Consider the following 17,768-nt stretch of genomic DNA (forward strand, 5'->3'; position numbering starts at 1 on the left):
GCTCAGCAGGGCCCTTGCATGACTCCCAGAGAACATGCAGGGTTGTCACACCCCACATCTTGTTGCTCAGGCTACAACAGCAGAGTAGGACTTATGACCCACCTGCCTAGCACTGTGCCCTGCCCTTTCTCCTGACGTGACATCTTCACCGCCTCTCATTAGTGACTCTGAGATTGACCAACTTGCTGGAGGCTCGGTGTGGACAACTCTGAGAGTTAGAAATTCCAAGGGGACTGGGTCATAACAGATCCCCCCGATACTGTGAGATTCACCTCCTAGAGCTCAACCTCATTTCCACAGTATTTATCAGAGGAAAATCCCCTCAAACTTCTAGCAGGAGAAGGAAAATGGATGCATCTTGAAATAGACCAGAGCACCTGTTCTGAACCAGGCCTGCCTCAGTGGAAGCTACAGTTGACACTTGGACAACTGTGAACCCTGTGGGTCCACTTATACGTGGATTTTTTTAAATAAATACAGCACAGTGCTGTAATTGTATTTTCTCTTACTTACTTAACTTTCTTAATAACATTTTCTTTGTTATTTCTGTATTTTCTTTGTATTTCTGTATTTTCTTAATAACATTTTCTTTGCTCCAGCATACTTCATTATAAGAAAACAGCATATAATATATATAACATACAAAATATGTTGATAGACTATTTATATTGCTGGTAAGTCTTCTGGTCCACAGCAGGCTATTAGTGAAGTTTTGGGAATAGTCACAAGTTACACATGGATTTTCAGCTGTTGGGGAGGAAGAGGGCTAGCACCTCTAACGCCCTACATTGTTCAAAGTCAATTGAGTTAACCAGAGCCTAATCTGTTCGTGTATAATCAGAACCCGTCTCACCTGGAGGAAGGGGTTTACCCAACTCCAGCCCATCCTGTCCCACCTAAGGGGTGAAAAAAAAAGAATAGAAACCCTCATGAATTCATAGCCCAGAAGCACAGGTTCATGGAAAGACAGACCTGCTCACAGGGTCACGGGACGCCTCCCCTCCCCATCACCCCGCCCTGCCACATCACTGCAGTTCCTTTTACCCATTACATCATGTCTAACTGTCAACAAAATTATGAGGCACACTACAAGGCAAAAAATACAATTTGAAGAGACAGAGCAAGCATCAGAACCTGCCATGGCAGGGAATTACCAGGCTGGAAATTTCAAATAACTACAATTAATAGCTAGTTAAGATACTGTATTATATTCTCTCTTGTTTCTGTTCTCTAGCAAAGTCCTTCTGTAGTTAAATCCACACCTTCTTTTTATTATTGTCAAAACATTGTGGGCGACATACTATTTGGGGCTAAGTGGACATACTCCAGATCCTTTCCAGGTCCCTAAGGGGGAAGCTGGCCCTTCAGGGTACTCACGGGGGCAGACCCTGGGCAAGGCTACCAAGTCATCTTACTGCACACTTCATAGATGGAGGCCTTCTACTTCCACTTCAAATGTGAAGCTCTGGCTAGCACATCACTTGTAGAGAGCACAGACAGCCAGAGCCCCTTGCTCCCCCTTCTCCTACAGACAGTGCACATTTTTAAGAGGGGTTCAAGTGTGTAGCTGCCACCCAATTCCAGGCCCCAGCACTGTCACTTCTCCCCCTTGGGAATATTCTCCCCTGGAATGGATAAACTTCACATCTTAGCTGAGGGCATATATAATCTCACCAGAGTCTTAAGGTGAAGGACATTATGGTTAGCTATATCAAAACCAGATAATGTAGTCATGTCTGCCTGCCTTTTCTTTTGGGCCCCAGGCTGTAATTTCTGTATTCACCCAGCAGCAAAGTCCACTGGCTATGAAACTGTACTTTTTCTTTAGAGGCTCACCAAATGCTAAAACCATGCACACCACCTTCAACAACCACAGGCTTCATATTCAGGTTCCCCTTTCTACTTTTTAAAAACCATTGAGCTGGGGCACCTGGGTGGCTCAGTGGGTTAAAGCCTCTGCCTTCGACTCAGGTCATGATCTCAGGGTCTTGGGATCCAGCCCCACATCCAGCTCTCTGCTCAGCAGGGAGCCTGTTTCCCCCTCTCTCTCTGCCTGCCTCTCTGTCTACTTGTGATCTCTGTCTGTCAAATAAATAAATAAATTTTTTAAAAAATTAAGCTAAAAAAAAAGCAACCATTTAGCTCAAATTCACTTTGCACCAATTTGCTAGTGATGAAGACATCAGATGAAGAGATTTACAATTCAAAGATTTGGGTGTGAGTCTGAACCCATTCTGACCTGCCTATGGCCTTGAACATGGTGCCAGGCCTCCTGCATCTCAGCTCATCCTCCAGGGCAGAGCTGACTTTGTCCCATGCAGTAATGCAGGACCCCACTCTCAGAGGACCCCACATGTGCTCTGTTAATGCTCTGCAATCACTGTCCTGAAATTCTTAATTTTTGTAAAGGAGCCCCTGTTTTAATTTTGTACTGGGTCCCATAAATTTTACAGCTAGTCTTGATCCACTAAGTGGGGATAATAATCACTTCTACCTCAGGGGTTTGTTCTGAGGATTAAAAGTATTATTCTAGATAAAATTCCTAGTATAGTGCCTGGTACATGTTCATCTCTGCCACTTACTGAGTACAAAGTGAACGCTGGCTCACTCCTGCTGCCAAGTCCCTGTCCCTGTTTGCTGAGCATAGCACCCAAGGATGGGATGGCACATCTGCCCAGATCTGGAGAGCCAGGGCAAGGCAAGCTGCTCCTTTCTGAGCGGTGAGCACCGTCCCTAATACATGGGCTTCTTCGTGCTTCTAGGGTACGGTGAGGGGGCAAGGAGGCAGCCCAGAACACACAAAGGCCACTGTGACTTCTCACACCAGCTGTGGCTCCAGCAAACTTTTTACCCCTCTGCAGTGAGTTTCCTTACATGGTACTTGGGGGGACATCCTTGTTCTCCTAGACTTATCTGAACACCAGCCTCATCTGAACACTGGGGGCTCAGCTGTCTTGTTCTCCATGGGAAGCTCAGGCTCTTTAAAAACACTGAATGAGTGAGTGAAAGAATGAGTGAATGTGGAGGTCCAACTAATGCAAGCCAAGCCTGTCTGCACAGAGTGCTATGGGTCTCCATATTCACATCCCCTACCTACCCCCACACCACCCAGTGGCCTCAGAGCCCCTCTTGGCTCATCGCACGGGCCTGTCCCCATCCTACCCTGCACTCCTTGTTCACGCTGACCTGTGTGCACATGGAGCCCCTACCTGGTTCACCCAGCACCCTTCAGCGCCTTCCCTCCTGGGTCAGTTCTTTCCTTTCCTCATGTTGCTGTTCATCCAGGTTGACAGCATAGACTCTGCCAGGTGCTTCTTAAAGCTTGGAGTCCCCTCTCTCCTGGGAGGACTCCCTCTACCCCTCTTTTCCAGCCTACACCCCATGCCTGAACTCCTGCTGGAAACCTGGACTTTGCTTCCTCCGGTCACACCCTGAGACTGACTTGTCATGTGAATAGCTCTCCTTCAGCTTCTACCAAAATTCTCATTTTAGTGTATTAATTTCATCTATGGCTGAAAATCTTGAGTAATCTTTTTTTTTTTTTTAAATTTCATAATCTCTTTTCTTTTCCTTTTGTACAAATTCTGTAAATTAACCTGACCCACTCTCCCTTGTGGTGACTATCTCCCTGACTCAAAGGGTAGAAAGTAGGCTTCATGTCCCATAAGTTATCTCATTTTACCCTCTAGCTGCCCTACGGGAGGTATTTTTATCTCTGTTTTGCATATGATGATACCAAAACCCTAGAGGCAACCAACGTGACTTGCAGAGAGCCACAGCCGACCCCTCACACGCATGCTCATGCGTACTGGGGTTTTTCTAGGAAGGTCTCAGCCAGGGCTAACCTGCACAGTAGGCAAGTAGTTAGGACCCATGGTGCTCTTAGAGATACCAAAAAATGTGTGTGTCTTTTAAAATCAAAAGGAACAACAACAACAAAACACAAACTTTTTAAACATTACATTTGTCTTTAGACCAATACCGCTATAAAATAAAACTTTTAATATTTTGGGGGAGAAGGGATCCATGAAGCACCCAGGCCCAGGAAGGTCACCCAGCATCCCTGCCTGGCTCAGTGCACCAGAGGCCGAGAGGCTGGGTACCTGCTGGTCCCTGCATGGCCATTCTCCCTACTGGACTCTGTTCTGTTGCCAGCACACTGACCACCTTTCATGGCTGCCCTACCTGCAATCCTCACACTCCTCCAGCAGTCCTGCATAATCCTGTCGAGCCCCCTGGGGTGGCTAGCTGCCAGGGCTGTTTTTGAGCCTGCCCTTTACCTCTGGCCTCAGGAGATTCCATCAAAGTAAATGCTTGTGGGGAGCCAGGACTCACTCATTCGCACTCTCTCTCCCTCTCTCTCTTTCTCTTACTCTCTTGGCTTTTTTTAAGCCATGTAATTAAGTTGATCTTCACTTAAAATTTTAAAAAGGGGGGGGGGGGCGCCTAGGTGGCCCAGTGGGTTAAAGCCTCTGCTTTCAGCTAGGGTCATGGTCTCGGCGTCCTGGGATTGAACATCGGGCTCTGTGCTCGGAGGGGAGCCTGCTTCCCCCTCTCTTTCTGCCTGCCTCTCTGCCTACTTGTGATCTCTGTCAAATAGATAAATGAAATCTATTTAAAAAAAAAATTAAAAAGAAACAGGTTTTCTTTGTCCTGTTTCATTATTATAGAAACAATTTGTGTTCATTATCAAATTATATGTACAAGACCAAGAGGAAAGGGGTAGGAAGATTCTCTCTAGAGCAGAGGCGACTTTGAGATACTCGTGGGGCATGCAGGTGACAGCTGGAAGGCAGTTTGGTAGAGAGATCTGGGCAAAGATAAGGACCAAGGAAGGGGGGCTGCCAGGGGCTGAGAGTGGGGGCATGAAGAGTGTCCTGGGGCTGCATGGATCTCTCCAGATGGTGTGGATCTTCACACAGGCGCAAGGAATGGGTGGTGAAGAGCAGTTGTGAGTGCCCGTTCTGTCCTACTCCATACCCACCGAGGATATACGTGGTACCTGGTTTTCATCCTGGAGATGTTGCACCAATGCAGACACTATTAATTCCAGTTTAGAAATATGGAAAATGAGGTTCAAGAGATGGTGTCCCCAGGCCCTCACTGTATACCACTGGCAGGGTCCTGCTTTGAGTTAGGTGTGTATCCCTCCACCTGTGGGATGCAGCATCCATCCCCCATGCTGGGAGGAGGCTGCCCATGACTCCGTGCCCTTCTGCTTGGCCCTATGCAGCCCTGAGGTTACTCTCCTGCCTCGGAAGAAAAGGCCTTTCTTTACCCACCCACCCCAGGCCACTTGTGCCCAGCTCTACCCTCCTCTGCCAGCCCACAACTGCTGGCCCAGCAGCTGCTAATGAAATGCCCATAGTGGCACACAAGGGCAGGGTTGTGCCTGTGAGAGCCCTGCCTGCCAAGGCTCACCCACACACAAGTCTCGCTTTCCCCTGGGGAAGCAGTGGGCAGCTGCCTCTCAGGTTCACTGCAAGGACACTGGAGACAATAAAGACCCCACCAATTCCCAGACAATTGCTGGAATGCCTCTACCACACAACCACCCCTGGGCTAGCAGCTTTGTCTTTTGTTCAGAGATTTCAAGCCACAGGACCATTACTGTATTGTGTGTTACAGTTTGCTAGGTCCTTTTAAATCCATTTCCCATCTTCATTCAAGAGAGACTACTCTCCCTCTTTGAGAGAAAATAAAGTAAAGCTCAGAGAAGCTGTGTGACTTAATAAGAATTCAAGCAGCCAGGGGTAGTAGGTAGAGCAAGATTGGGACACAGGTCTCTGATTCCTCTGGGAGTGCACTCTTTGTCCCACAGAAACTCATTCTTCAGGTTCTTAAGGCGGGGACAGGATGAGGGTGATGCTGAGATGCTGATGCTGGACCTGTAGGGTCACCAAAAGGAAGAAACTGACACTGGCACTACATTCTTCTGTACCTTCCCATACACGTGCACACATACACACACACACACGCACGCACGCACATATTCATGCACAGGTGCGCACAGCATGCATGCACAAACGCCCTTTACCACTTGCTCTCAGTCCTCAGCAACAGACTGGTGTCACCGCCAGGTTCAAGGCAAGGAGGAGCTCTCTTGGGTCCTAGTTTGGCCTGGAGCAGGGTGAACAGACCCTTAGTCTTTGGGCCCTACTGACCTCACAGAGAGAGCTGAAAACAAATGTGAGACGTGCTGCCTACAGCATCTCTGGCCTCGGGCATACTTTTGAAATTTTTCCTATGCTACCAGTTTTCAGACACAGCTCGCATCTCTTTGCCTCAGTCTGGTATCTCTGTAGAACACCTGACTATCTATCGGCAGCTTTGCTTCTCAAAGCCTCCTCTGTCTGTGATCTCATCTGAAGTCAATGAAATGTGCGGGTCAGATCCCCTTAACCACCCTCTTCATGGAACACACAGGTCGAAAGAAGTCCACAAAGTTGTTTTGGTGATTTGGGGTTTGGGCTCAGCATTGCCTCTTTCATGCCTTCCCCCCTTGAGCCCACTCAGAGTGTATGAACAAAGACAACAATCTATTAGTCAGTCCATTAATAAAATCCACCTTCCCTCTGGCAGGTTATTGATGCAGCACCTGCATGTACCAGATTCAGGGCTGGTTTCCAGATTTGAGCCCTATACATGCCCCTCTTCACTCCCAGCCTATTACATCATTTGGGGTCCCTTTGTAAATCCCACGTCTTCAGGGACCCCTTGGGAAGCAGGTGACACAAGCCATGGGCCCTTGGCCTTCTATCTACTTCTGGTGAATCCAGTCCAGAGCACTCCTCCAGATTACCATAATTCAATTGGATGCACTTTGATTTTGATCCAATGAGCACCACCTGTGTACAAGGGACCACACAGGAGATACAGGGGACACAGAACCTCTCTTCAAAAGATCTTCAGCCTTGTTGGGAAGCAAGACCCAAGAACAGCAGAGGGCAAAAGAATTAAAAATACCCTTCAGGCCACTGGCCACGCCAGGTTCAGCTGCATGCAGCTCTGCAGGTCCCCTCTGGAATAAAGGTCATGTATCCCTGAAACTCCATAAGAAGTAGCTTTTCATCTAGGGTCTCCCCTCCAAACACACACACACACACACACACACACACAGTGGTGTCACAGCTACAAATCTCCATTGCAGTTATTTTCAGCAGAAATGACACTTCCACAAAATAAATTCTTAGATGAAGTTTGGAAATATAAAAGTGATAAAAGCCTACCTGATGTAGTCAAGTTGAGGATGAGAGGTAGGTGACCACACTCCAGAGGCTCCTTGTGATGGTTTACTCTTAAGTTATCGCTGGACACCAAGGGCTTCGTGTAACCCAGTCTGCAAACTCCTTTCCACCTGGTGCTTGGTGCTTAAGACAGAATGGTTCATTGATATCCAGTCACTGTTGGTTATCAATGATACTTGGGAGCCTGGATTTCAGGATCCTTCAGTTGTAGACATTTCCATTCCATGAAGCCATAAAATGTTCTCACTGTGGCTAAATGTTTGCCTACAGCCAAACTGTAATGTATGCCCACGTGTCAATCACTCTACCAATTAGTTCCCTGAGGATATCTTATCACACGTCAGAACCCAACGCTCAGACTCCATGAAGAAAATCTGAGAAGTAGGAAAGGAAACTAGACAGAAGAGTTGATTATGAAAGCAATTTATACACAAATTTTTACTCAATACCATATACATTCCTGATTCATCAATAGAAATATTCATCTTCATCATCTGTTCTAGGGTTTAAGGAAGAGACAAATAAAGTATAAGATAAGATCCATGCCCTCAAACCATTGTTGGGCTTCTTGGAGCAGCAAGACACACTACATAACAGAAAAAAAAAAAAAAAAAAAAAAAAAGCAATGATCCTCCTAGGGAGACATTTCTTATCACACGAATTCAGGTTGCAGATCAAATTGCCTATGTCTTGCGATCATTCACTGAACAAGCTAAATAGATATCTAGCTATCTAAAGAATAACTTAAAGTAATATAATTCCCCAAATGTAAATTATGACCAAATATTACCTAATATTGGTAGGTAATATTAAATTATGGTAAATTTCTACTTAGCTAGATATAATTTTATCTTGGATTAAGATTTTATGCTTGAAGAAATAAGCTGTCAGTGATCAATGTTGATGGTTGAGAATGCTCTAACTTTGGGGAATGACTTCAGTAAAGACAAATGGAAAGACGTAAAAAGGAAAAATACCGTGTAAATGTACAGGGTACACACGGTAGGCAGGGTGATCTGGTCTGTCTGAAGAGCTGAGCCAATGTTTGCTGGTCATACTTACCAGTAGCCAGGGTCCCTCACTGTGAGGGGGTTGCTGTGGGTGGCACCTCCATCTTCAGGACACAGGACATTGCTGTGAGTGGCAGGGCTGTGATTTGAGCTGGGGGTGTCCAACCCTGGGCTGTCTTTTAACCCCTGCACACCACCACCATTCATAGGTGCAGAATATAAGGAGTTTCCAAGAAGAACAAAGTTTTCTTTCACAGGAGGAGGGAAAGAATGTTGGTTCAAATGGGCTTTTTAAGTCCATTTCCTTGTATCAGGCTCTGGTAATTACCCCTAGGACATTTCCTATTTAAGAACTATGTAGCTTCCAGGGCTCCTCTGTGGCTCAGTCATTAACCGTCTGCCTTTGGCTCGGGTCATGGTCCCAGGGTCCTGGGAATGTGCCCCATACAAGCTCCCTGCTCCATGTGAAGCCTGCTTCTCCCTCTCCAGCTCCCCTGTGTTTGTGTTCCTTCTCTCGCTATCTCTTTGTCATAAATAAATGAAATCTTAAAAAAAAAAAAAAAAAAAAAGAATCATGGAGCTTCCGAAAAGACCTTTTGGAACATGCTGCTTTTAGAGGACTTATTTGAGTGAAATGATATTTGTCACCACTGAGAAAACAAACAATGCTGGAAAAAGTCAAAATCCATTTTGGAGGACAGTCAAAGGAGGACAGAATCCACAGTTTTCCTTCAAAGTTCAGACACCCTGAGGCTGTGTTTCCCATTCAAGAGCACTTCTGGGCCATTTATGTCCTGAGGCTTTGGTCTCCGCCTGCCTATTTTCACTGTTCTTTCTTCCCTCTGTTTCCAGGGTGGTGCTTTGGGGATAAGCCAATGCTGAAGTTGCACCACCTTGGAGGCACAATTATCTGAGTTCCTGGCCTTATCTTGCCCTCCTTGTCCAGGGGCTGTGGGAACAGAAGTCTGACTGTCTGGGCAGATAAAAGGCTGACCTCTCACTATCCTGTCTCCTGCCTCCAAGGTCCCCCATGGTTCTCCTTTGAGCTCCCATGAGAGGGTCCTCCCCAAGGGGGAATGAGTGTAGGGTGGCATTCTCCTCCACCTCAAATTGTGGTATCCCCTTCTGAGCCACTTGTGCCTCCCTCAGGGATGCTTAGACTGCAGCAGCATATTTCCCAGACCACCTCTGGCCTCCCTGCACCAAGCCCTTACATGGTAACCAGCTGTGGCCATTTATCCTATTCTGGGACCCAAGGCCCCAAGGGCTCAGGATTCCCCAGGAAGTCCCTCTGTGACAGGGCCTGGACAATCAGTGTAATTGGCCAGAGAAGGTACGCAGAGCCAAGACAGCGAGGCCCAGCCCACTGCCCTCACTGGCACAGATGGATTTGACCCTATGCAAGGTTTAACTCAGAGGCAGGACCCCACCCCTCCTTGCTACGTCACCAGCTACTGTTGTCTCCACTGCTAAGCTGTGAGGACAACCTCAGGATAGTCATCTCACCCTTTTGGGCCTCTATGCCCCTGATGCTTGTGTACTCAGCACCCCACAGTATGTCCAGGATCCAATGAGCCCCACATGCCACCAGACTGGTAATCTGTAGAAAGTGACCAGGGCAGTGGACGGCGTGCCTGCATTCCAACAGTTGTGCATTGTACAGGTAAGATTTCAGGCCTCCAGTGTGACAGACCTGGGTTCAAGGTGCAGCTCGGCCATTCAGTGGCTTTTTCCCTGTGGGAGAAAATGAGAAGATTATAGGAAAAGGCCCAGGCTTAGCACGGGAAAAATATTTAGTAAATATTAGTCTGAGCAGGAAGAGAGAGACTCAGTGGTATAGAGACTTAAACCAGGGGTCTGCAAACTGAGGCCCACACCTCAAATCCAGTCTGCCATCTGTTTTTATAAATAAAGTTTTATTGGAACACAGCTGCACTCATTCATTTGTCTATGACTGGTTTTTGTAACAGAGACCATATGGCCCTCAAAGCCTACACTATTTACCATGTGGCCCTTTATCAAAAAAGTTTCTTGACTCCTGACTTAAACCAACAGGAGAATCTCTAATGGCTCAACTTCCAGGCCTAGAGCCCATGTGGGGCCCATAGCCTCTCTCTGGGGATACCACCACCCCTGATGAATAAGAAGCCATGGAGGAAAGACCTGCAGTCAAGATCAAGAACCAGACATCAACCAGGGAGGCCCCTCATGGGCCAGACTATGGATACACAAAGTGCCTTTGTTCCCATCACTTGATCTGCTAGTGTCCAGGCCACCAAGGAGAGGGCTCCTCTTGTAGTCTTCACTGTCTCTTGTCTTCTAGCCACCCGTCTGTCAGTATAGGCCCTAGGGGCTCTGTTACTACCCTGCAGAAAATCCTCATCTCAACATGACAGGGGTGGGAGGAAAGGCAACACACAGGCTCCCCCTGGGATTACAGCTACGGGGCCTGCCAGCTTACCTCCCAAGTTCAGAAAACAGTGTTTCTCACCCACTGCCCAAGTAAGGAAGAGGGGTAACTCTCCACATGACAGGTGTTGGGCCAGGTGCATTGCCCAGACCTTACTGAAACCTCTTACCCCTCAGGAGGTTATTACCTCTCTTTTCAGATTTGGAGCTGGATACTCAGAAGTGTGTCTGCATTTGACCAGTTATAAAATGGTGGATCCGAATTCAGTCTTAGGGTCCCTGAGTATACATCCATGTTCTTTGCCTATGCCACCAACACCAGTTGGCTGGTAGGCCATGAATCACATTCCATGACCATAAATTGAGGACCAACTGTGTGAGGTTTTGGGGATATGACAATGAACAAACTAACAGTGATCACAAAAAGGAACTTATATTCTGTGGGGTTTGGACAGATAGATACTAGACGTATGGGGATAATGCTCAATACATCAGATAGTGCCAAGTGCTAGAGAAGACAATCAAGTCAAGAAAGGAGATAAGGAAGGCCAGGGATGAGGGAGGTACCATTTTATTTAATTTTGTTTCGTTTTGTTACATAAACTAACTCCTTTATTATAGGCCAGCAGTGTTTCAAATGGTGGAACTTCTACTGGTCTTTCAACTCCTTCATCTTCTTTTTTTGTTTTGTTTTGTTTTGTTTTTAAGATATTATTTATTTATTTGAGAAAGAGTGAGAAGGGGAGAGCACAAGCAGGCGAGAGAGAGAGAGAGAGAAGCAGGCTCCCCGCTGAGCAGGGAAATTGATGTGGGGTTTGATCCCAGGACCCCGGGATCACAACCCAAACTGAAGATTTAACCAACTGAGCTACCCAGGCACCCCACTTCTTCAGTCTTCTGATGGCAGACTTTACTGTGACAGCAGAAATGGGATTGTAGGTCCAGGCACCACCAGCCATGGATCCCATGCAAGAGCCACAATGCCAGATCCCACAGCTTGCCTTTTCATCAAGGTGACACCTTGCCACAGAAAGAGCAAGTGTACATGGCATACCAGCTCATTTCAGTCTTCTTTTTCCTGAGGGAAGCTCCATAAAGGGTCCTATGTTTACCCACAATTCCGACATTCTTGGAAGGTTTAGCCATGTTGCAGCAAACTAGGTCTGAACCCAGAGATGTGAGGGAGATGAGGGAGATATCATTTTAGAGAGCATGGCCAAAGAAGTCTGCATTGGGAGAGATAATGTTTGAAAGGAAGCAGGGAGTCAAAAAGGAATATCTGAGAGAGTACAAAATAAGCAGAGAGCATAGCAGGTACAAAGGCCCTGAGGTAGGAGGAGACCTTGTCTGATCAAGGAACACTGAAGAGGCAGTGTGACTAGAAGAGAATGGTGGAAAATAGTAAGAAAGAGACAAAGACCAACAGGGGAGGTAGCAGAAAGACAATGGGACTATCTCCCAGCAACTGTTGTGGAATTCCACAATCCTCCCAAGTTTGGGGACTTCCAAACCTCCTGGTAGAATACTTCTGCCCCTAAGAGAGGAACCCTTGAGCATTCAGCTAATGCTCCAGCAAAAGACTAAGAGCGAAGACCTGGAGCCATGGCATCCGGTGAGAATGACTGGGAGGGGAGAAGAAGCTAGGGAATTCCGGAGGAGTGCCTGAAATGCAGGGAAATGGGAGACGTGGGGTACTGTAATACCAAGACCCCCCATTTGTCCTCAGCCATCCTGAGAGATGCTTTAGTTGAGTGCACAGGTGTGTGTACACACAGAGGCCAGCTTCCAGAAGCCTTTCTGATATTGCTAGTTGCATCTTCTGGGTCTGAAGGTTTTCTGCAAGGACTAAGTGTGAGTGCAGGGCCCAGAGCCCCAAGTACCTGCAGTTCACAGGGAAGCTGGGAGCAAAAGGGATGTGAATCAGCCCCTCACCTGCAGCTCTGGGTACATGGAAGCGCTGTGGGTACCGACCCGGCAGAGAGCACAGAGCAGCAACCTTCTCCCCTGCAGTGGAGGGTCTGGCCTAGAAGGGGGTGAAGAGAGAACCATGAAAGAGTGTGGACAAAGGAGGTCCACCCTGCTGTTCCTGATGTTCAAGCTGCCACCTTGCTGGGGAAGGAGGTCCTCATGCCATATTCAGCCTCACCTCGTTTTCGCTGGCAGAATGAAAGCACAGACCAGAAATGCAGGCTCCTTCTCCTGGAAATCAGAGAACTGAAGAGACCAGCTCAGGCTCAGACAGCTTAGGTTAGAGCCCAGGATTCCACCACCTCAGGCTCTCTCCCCACCACCCCACCACCCATATGCAAGATAGAAATTCATGCAATTCTCCCCGCAGGCCAGCCACACTAATAGTCAGGGTCATAAGCATGGGAAAGATGTTAAGAGGTTATTTGCACCTGCTTTATATTTGCACACTTTTCTGTTTAGTCTGATAAGCAGTCCAAACAGCAATTCAGTTAAGTGACCAAAGCCACTTAAACACATACACACAAATTCATCCTGTGTACCTTCTCCCCTCAGAGAATATGATCCCAGCACGAGAATCCAGCTTCTACGGGAGTGACTGGCTTCTCATCTCCACCTGAGGGCCCTGTTGGAAATCACGCCCCCTGAGCAACTGTTTGTGCTTGGAATCACTGGCACATAGCAAAGCCATTCACACTTCCTATCTCACTCTGTCCTCACCCAGCCTGGTACTGCAGAGGAGGGAGGGGTGGACAGGACATTAGCATTTATCGAACTCTCTCTGTGCCTGCATGCCAGGGCAGGCTGTTCATGTGCCCACCGGGAAGGACGGCACTATTACACACCTGCCTAGATGAGGAACTTAGGGTTCTCACACAGCTCAGTATCCTGAGTGTTCCTGGGGTAGATGTACAGTCTGTCTCAAGGGCACACCCATAGCACATGGTGGAGTCCGCACTAGGATTCAGGTATAACTTGATCACACAACCTCTGCAACTCGCCAGGTTCATGGGTAGGCAGGCAGTGCACCCCTGTCTATGATACCATGTGTTTTTTGTGCCACAGTTCTAAGGGGGAAAATGCTTCAAGCTTAAATACTCCCTGCTCCCCCCAATACACATGCACATAAACATAGACACCCAAGTCAGGAGAGCTGCAAGGCAGCACGCACCCTCACTGTGCTCAGGTCTTTGTAAGCTTCAGACCCAGTGGATATAAGGTTCCCCACTCACTCTTACATAGGGAAGCCTGGGATTCCTTGTCCTGAGACCCTCTCCATTTGTACCAGTAGGGCCCAGACTCACAGGCAGGTAGCCAGCTTGACTATGTCTGAGTGCGAGGACATTCTATTTCTTCCCCAGCCTTTTTCCTTCCCCTTTATTCACACTGAAGGAAATGGAACCTTCACCCAGGCCTGCCTCTGATAAGAGACTCGAGGTGCTGAGCTGAGCCTCTTATCAGGGAGTTGCAGGGAGATCTGGTGCCTGCCTGGTGGGCCTGGGGCTGATAAAGTGGGTCTGGGCCCAGCCGTTCACCACCTGCTTTCTCAGACCCATCCCCAGGGCCCAACCCCTCAGAAACAGGAACAGTGAGACCCAGGAAGCTTCTCTCCATTCTTAAGCACCAGATAGACTCCTGGTGGCCACAGGCAGCAGGACCCAATGAGGAGCAACTGGGGTAAATGTTTGGCAAGGAGGGTTGATGGAGAAGGGGATGGTAGAGACTTTTGGGGGAGATGGACATGACAATGGACCTGGTGCCTCCCATGGAGATATCAGGACTACATCTATGGATTGAGCCAACTCTGAGTTCTCTGGGAGGCCTGAGGCCTCAGACGACCTGCCAGGATGGCTCCATCAAAGCAGACTCGTGGGCAAGTTGCAGCTCTTGACAGATACCCAAACTGGGACTGTGCTGGTGGTGTGCCCTCACCTGGAGACTGAGCTCAAGGAGATTATCACTAGAATATCAAGATATGAGCAGCTCTCAGACACCAAGGCTGACAAAGTCTGAAGAGCTAGAGATCAAGGGAAAGGGCAGTAGGGTAGCCAGGGTTGGGGGGACACAAAGGAGGCCTCCTCCAATCTCTTCCCTGGAACCAACCAAACCATCACTGTAATCATTCTCTAATCATTAGCCGAAGGATTAGTATATATAAAATTTCTGTGCAATGTGGAGAAATAAATGCAAAAGATGGTTTTACACCTGCACCTAGTAGGTGCTCAGCAATTGTTTTAGCAATCACTATACAACTCCTGCTTTCAGAAGCTCTCTTTTATATGACTTTTTTCCTGCTACATTTCAATCCGGTCTGCTGAGAAGACCTCTCTCTCACTCAGTAAGCTTTTGATGACCTGACTTACTATGTGTAAGCCACCTTGCAAAATGCCAGGATACTGAGACAAAGATGCCGTGGCCCTCCCCACCCCCAGGGTAGTTTTCACATACTTGATGAGTCTGTGCATAGTAACAGGAGGTCACTTCCACTGGGAGGTCAGGAGAGACATCCTCCTTGATGTGTAGACATTCATTCACAAGGTAGGCCCCAGGTGGACTGAACTTCAGGCAGAGGGAACAGCATAAGCCCAAAGCCAGGAGGTATGAAGTGGAATTAGAATCCATGTGACATACAGTGGGCCCACATACAGTGGGCTCTGCTACTACCCTGCATGAAATGAACTACCCTGCATGAAATGAACACATGAAATAATAATGTGAAAATTCAGGCTGGCTTGTGTCTGTGGCTCTGAGCTCTGAGCTCTCCCCCGGGTGCATTCCCCTGCCAGTCTATCATAAGCTGACAAAGAACCACATAGTCTCTGGAGCTCTCTTGCAATATGTAGGACATACTTTCACCAAGAAATTTGTTGTTGTTTGTCTAACATTCAAATTTAACTGGTGTTCTGCATTTTATCTGGCAACCCTAGGAGGATGGGACCTGGGCATGGGTGTTTTTTAAAGAGTTCCATGTGATTCTGATGTGCAGCCAGAGTTGAGAACCATAAACAAGAAGTTCTTGCTTTGAGGGAAGAACCCACATACTCAGTGCCTCAACTCCCAGGCCAGGTGCCTGGGTGCAAAGCCCTCTGGGTAAATGGAGCACTCCTAGTCTTAAAAACTATCCTTATTTCAAACATTTTCAAGATCCCCTTCTTACTCATTCATCCCAGCCACACATGGATGCTTCCCACAATGGTCAAAAACCTATTTTTTATATAAATTAGAAGATCTGAAACACATCCTGATATTTAATACTTTAAGAGATTTATGTATTTTGTAAGCATTTGTTTTACATAATTATATTATATAATTATGGAACCTATTCATTAACTGTATATATTTTAGTACAAAATAATAAATCACTGTTCATAATCCTCCTACCTCTTCTATCACACCGTCTTCTTCACTTAACTTCTAATCACGCTCCTGTCAGAACCTCAAATTCTTTAACCCTCAAGATGCCTAGCCTTGTCAAGTGTAACTTGCTGGACCTCCCCCCCACCACACACACCTCACACCTCTCTGCTCATGTCCACTACTCTCAGCCTTGCTAGCCTCTCGTTGTGTCATGCTGATCCTTTCTTGGTGGCTTCTAAGTGTTCTTCTAAACTTGGAAGAGAAAAGGCTCTCCTCTCCCTCCCCGTACTACTTCAGAATATCTAGAGAATCTCCTTTTTCATAATCTTTCACCTGCTCATGGCCTACAATAGAAGGTATAGTTTCTTTAACCTGACCTTTAAGATTATCTACTTCCTGGGGCCCCAGAGTGGCTCAAGCAGTTAAACATTTAACTCTTGATATCAGCTCAGGTCATGATCTCAGGGTCCTGAGATCGAGCCCAGCATCTGGCTCCATCATTGTCTCTCTTTCCCTCTCCCTCTACCCCTCCACCCCTACTCGTGCTCTGCTCTCTATCTCAAAAAGGGAAAAAAAAAAAAAAAAGGACTCTTTTCTTCCTATAATGAGATGAATAATGAAGTTTATTAATGATATTGAATCCAGTAGTGATTGTGGAAGAAGTAATAAGACACGGAAAAGGAAAAGAGGAAAATAAACCCAAGATATGTACCAGATTTAGCCATTCATCTCTCCTTCCTTCTCCTAAAAACATAACTTCTATATTTCCCCCAAAAATACGTATGTGAAAGGTCTAGAATTAAAAACTGCATTTTTAAAAATATGAAACCATCTCTGCTAAAAAAGACAAAATTATTTGAAATCTGCTCTTAGACCATCTGACATATCTGGGAGCCCAAATCCTAACTAGTTAAACAGATCCAACTCTGTAACAGGCTGATGTCTCTTTTGGTAACTCTGTTTTCATTCTGTCACTTGGTCTGATAGAATAGTATATTTTGTCTGTATTTACCCTTTTGCTCTAAGATTATGTGTTAGATTTCAACCCTGCAATTGATAAGCTAAGATCCCTAATGAGGAAAGATGCACAATGTCTCCTGTCCATACAGCTGTATTAAAACATCCAATTCACCACTCCTGTTGGTTATGAGAGATAACCAGTTATTGGACTTTAGCCATACTACCTGCAAAATTCCCAAGTGAAACGAAGTCTAAGTTTGTTGGCTTTCTTGATTGGTCTCCAGGGCATTTATCACTTTCTGTGAAAGAAACATTTAATTTAGATGGCAGTTGATTTGTGTCATGGAATTTCAACTGACAGGAGGAAGAATTATGTATGTGTTTATAGTTTCTTTGCTTTTAAAAGATTAATGTTGGGGAAATATAAATCACAAGACCTGAACGGGGGATTGGGAAGATAGAACAGGAGAGTGCCAGGGTGATGGATTGAGACGTATTATAGAGTGTCTTCATCAGCCAGAAATACAGTGGGAGGATGGAGTGGAGGGGTGGTGGGTCACGTGTGGTGAAGAGAAATAGCTTTTCCTCCCCGAGTACAAACACAGCACAGGGGCTTGACTGGGGGCAGCCAGCTTCCTGGCTGTAGTGCGGGGTACAAAATGAGGTGAACTGGTGACTTCCTGAAGCCCCCTTTCTGCTCTAATACCCAGAGGACAAAGGAGGGCTAACAGCATAGTGGGAAGCATCTGGAAGCCCAGCTATCCCAGGAGATAAACAAGGACTCCCTACTCCTCAAGTCATAAGCACTGTATCGCTC

At 46.8% G+C, this 17,768-nt stretch overlaps 1 protein-coding gene and 1 long non-coding RNA gene across 4 annotated transcripts in view; one reads left to right on the forward strand and one right to left on the reverse strand.

Moving 5' to 3' along the window:
- The window catches only part of GYPC (glycophorin C (Gerbich blood group)), a 43,789-nt gene that overhangs the window by 5,481 nt on the left and 20,540 nt on the right, over positions 1-17,768 (forward strand). The gene's annotated exons all lie outside the window — the stretch shown is intronic.
- Positions 5,800-17,768, reverse strand: part of LOC116596793 — a 41,359-nt gene continuing 29,390 nt past the window's right edge. For 2 of the 3 annotated variants that reach the window (XR_004288319.1, XR_004288318.1), the window contains 3 exons: positions 9,764-9,991; positions 7,230-7,641; positions 5,800-5,888 (listed from right to left, as the gene is read on the reverse strand). This is a non-coding gene — a long non-coding RNA (uncharacterized LOC116596793). Of the gene's footprint in view, positions 5,889-7,229; positions 7,642-9,763; positions 9,992-12,598; positions 12,690-17,768 lie in introns of all 3 variants that reach the window. The other variant, XR_004288317.1, reaches the window with a different exon arrangement.

Source organism: Mustela erminea, chromosome 8 (genome assembly GCF_009829155.1).
Source record: "Mustela erminea isolate mMusErm1 chromosome 8, mMusErm1.Pri, whole genome shotgun sequence".
NCBI lineage: Eukaryota > Metazoa > Chordata > Mammalia > Carnivora > Mustelidae > Mustela > Mustela erminea.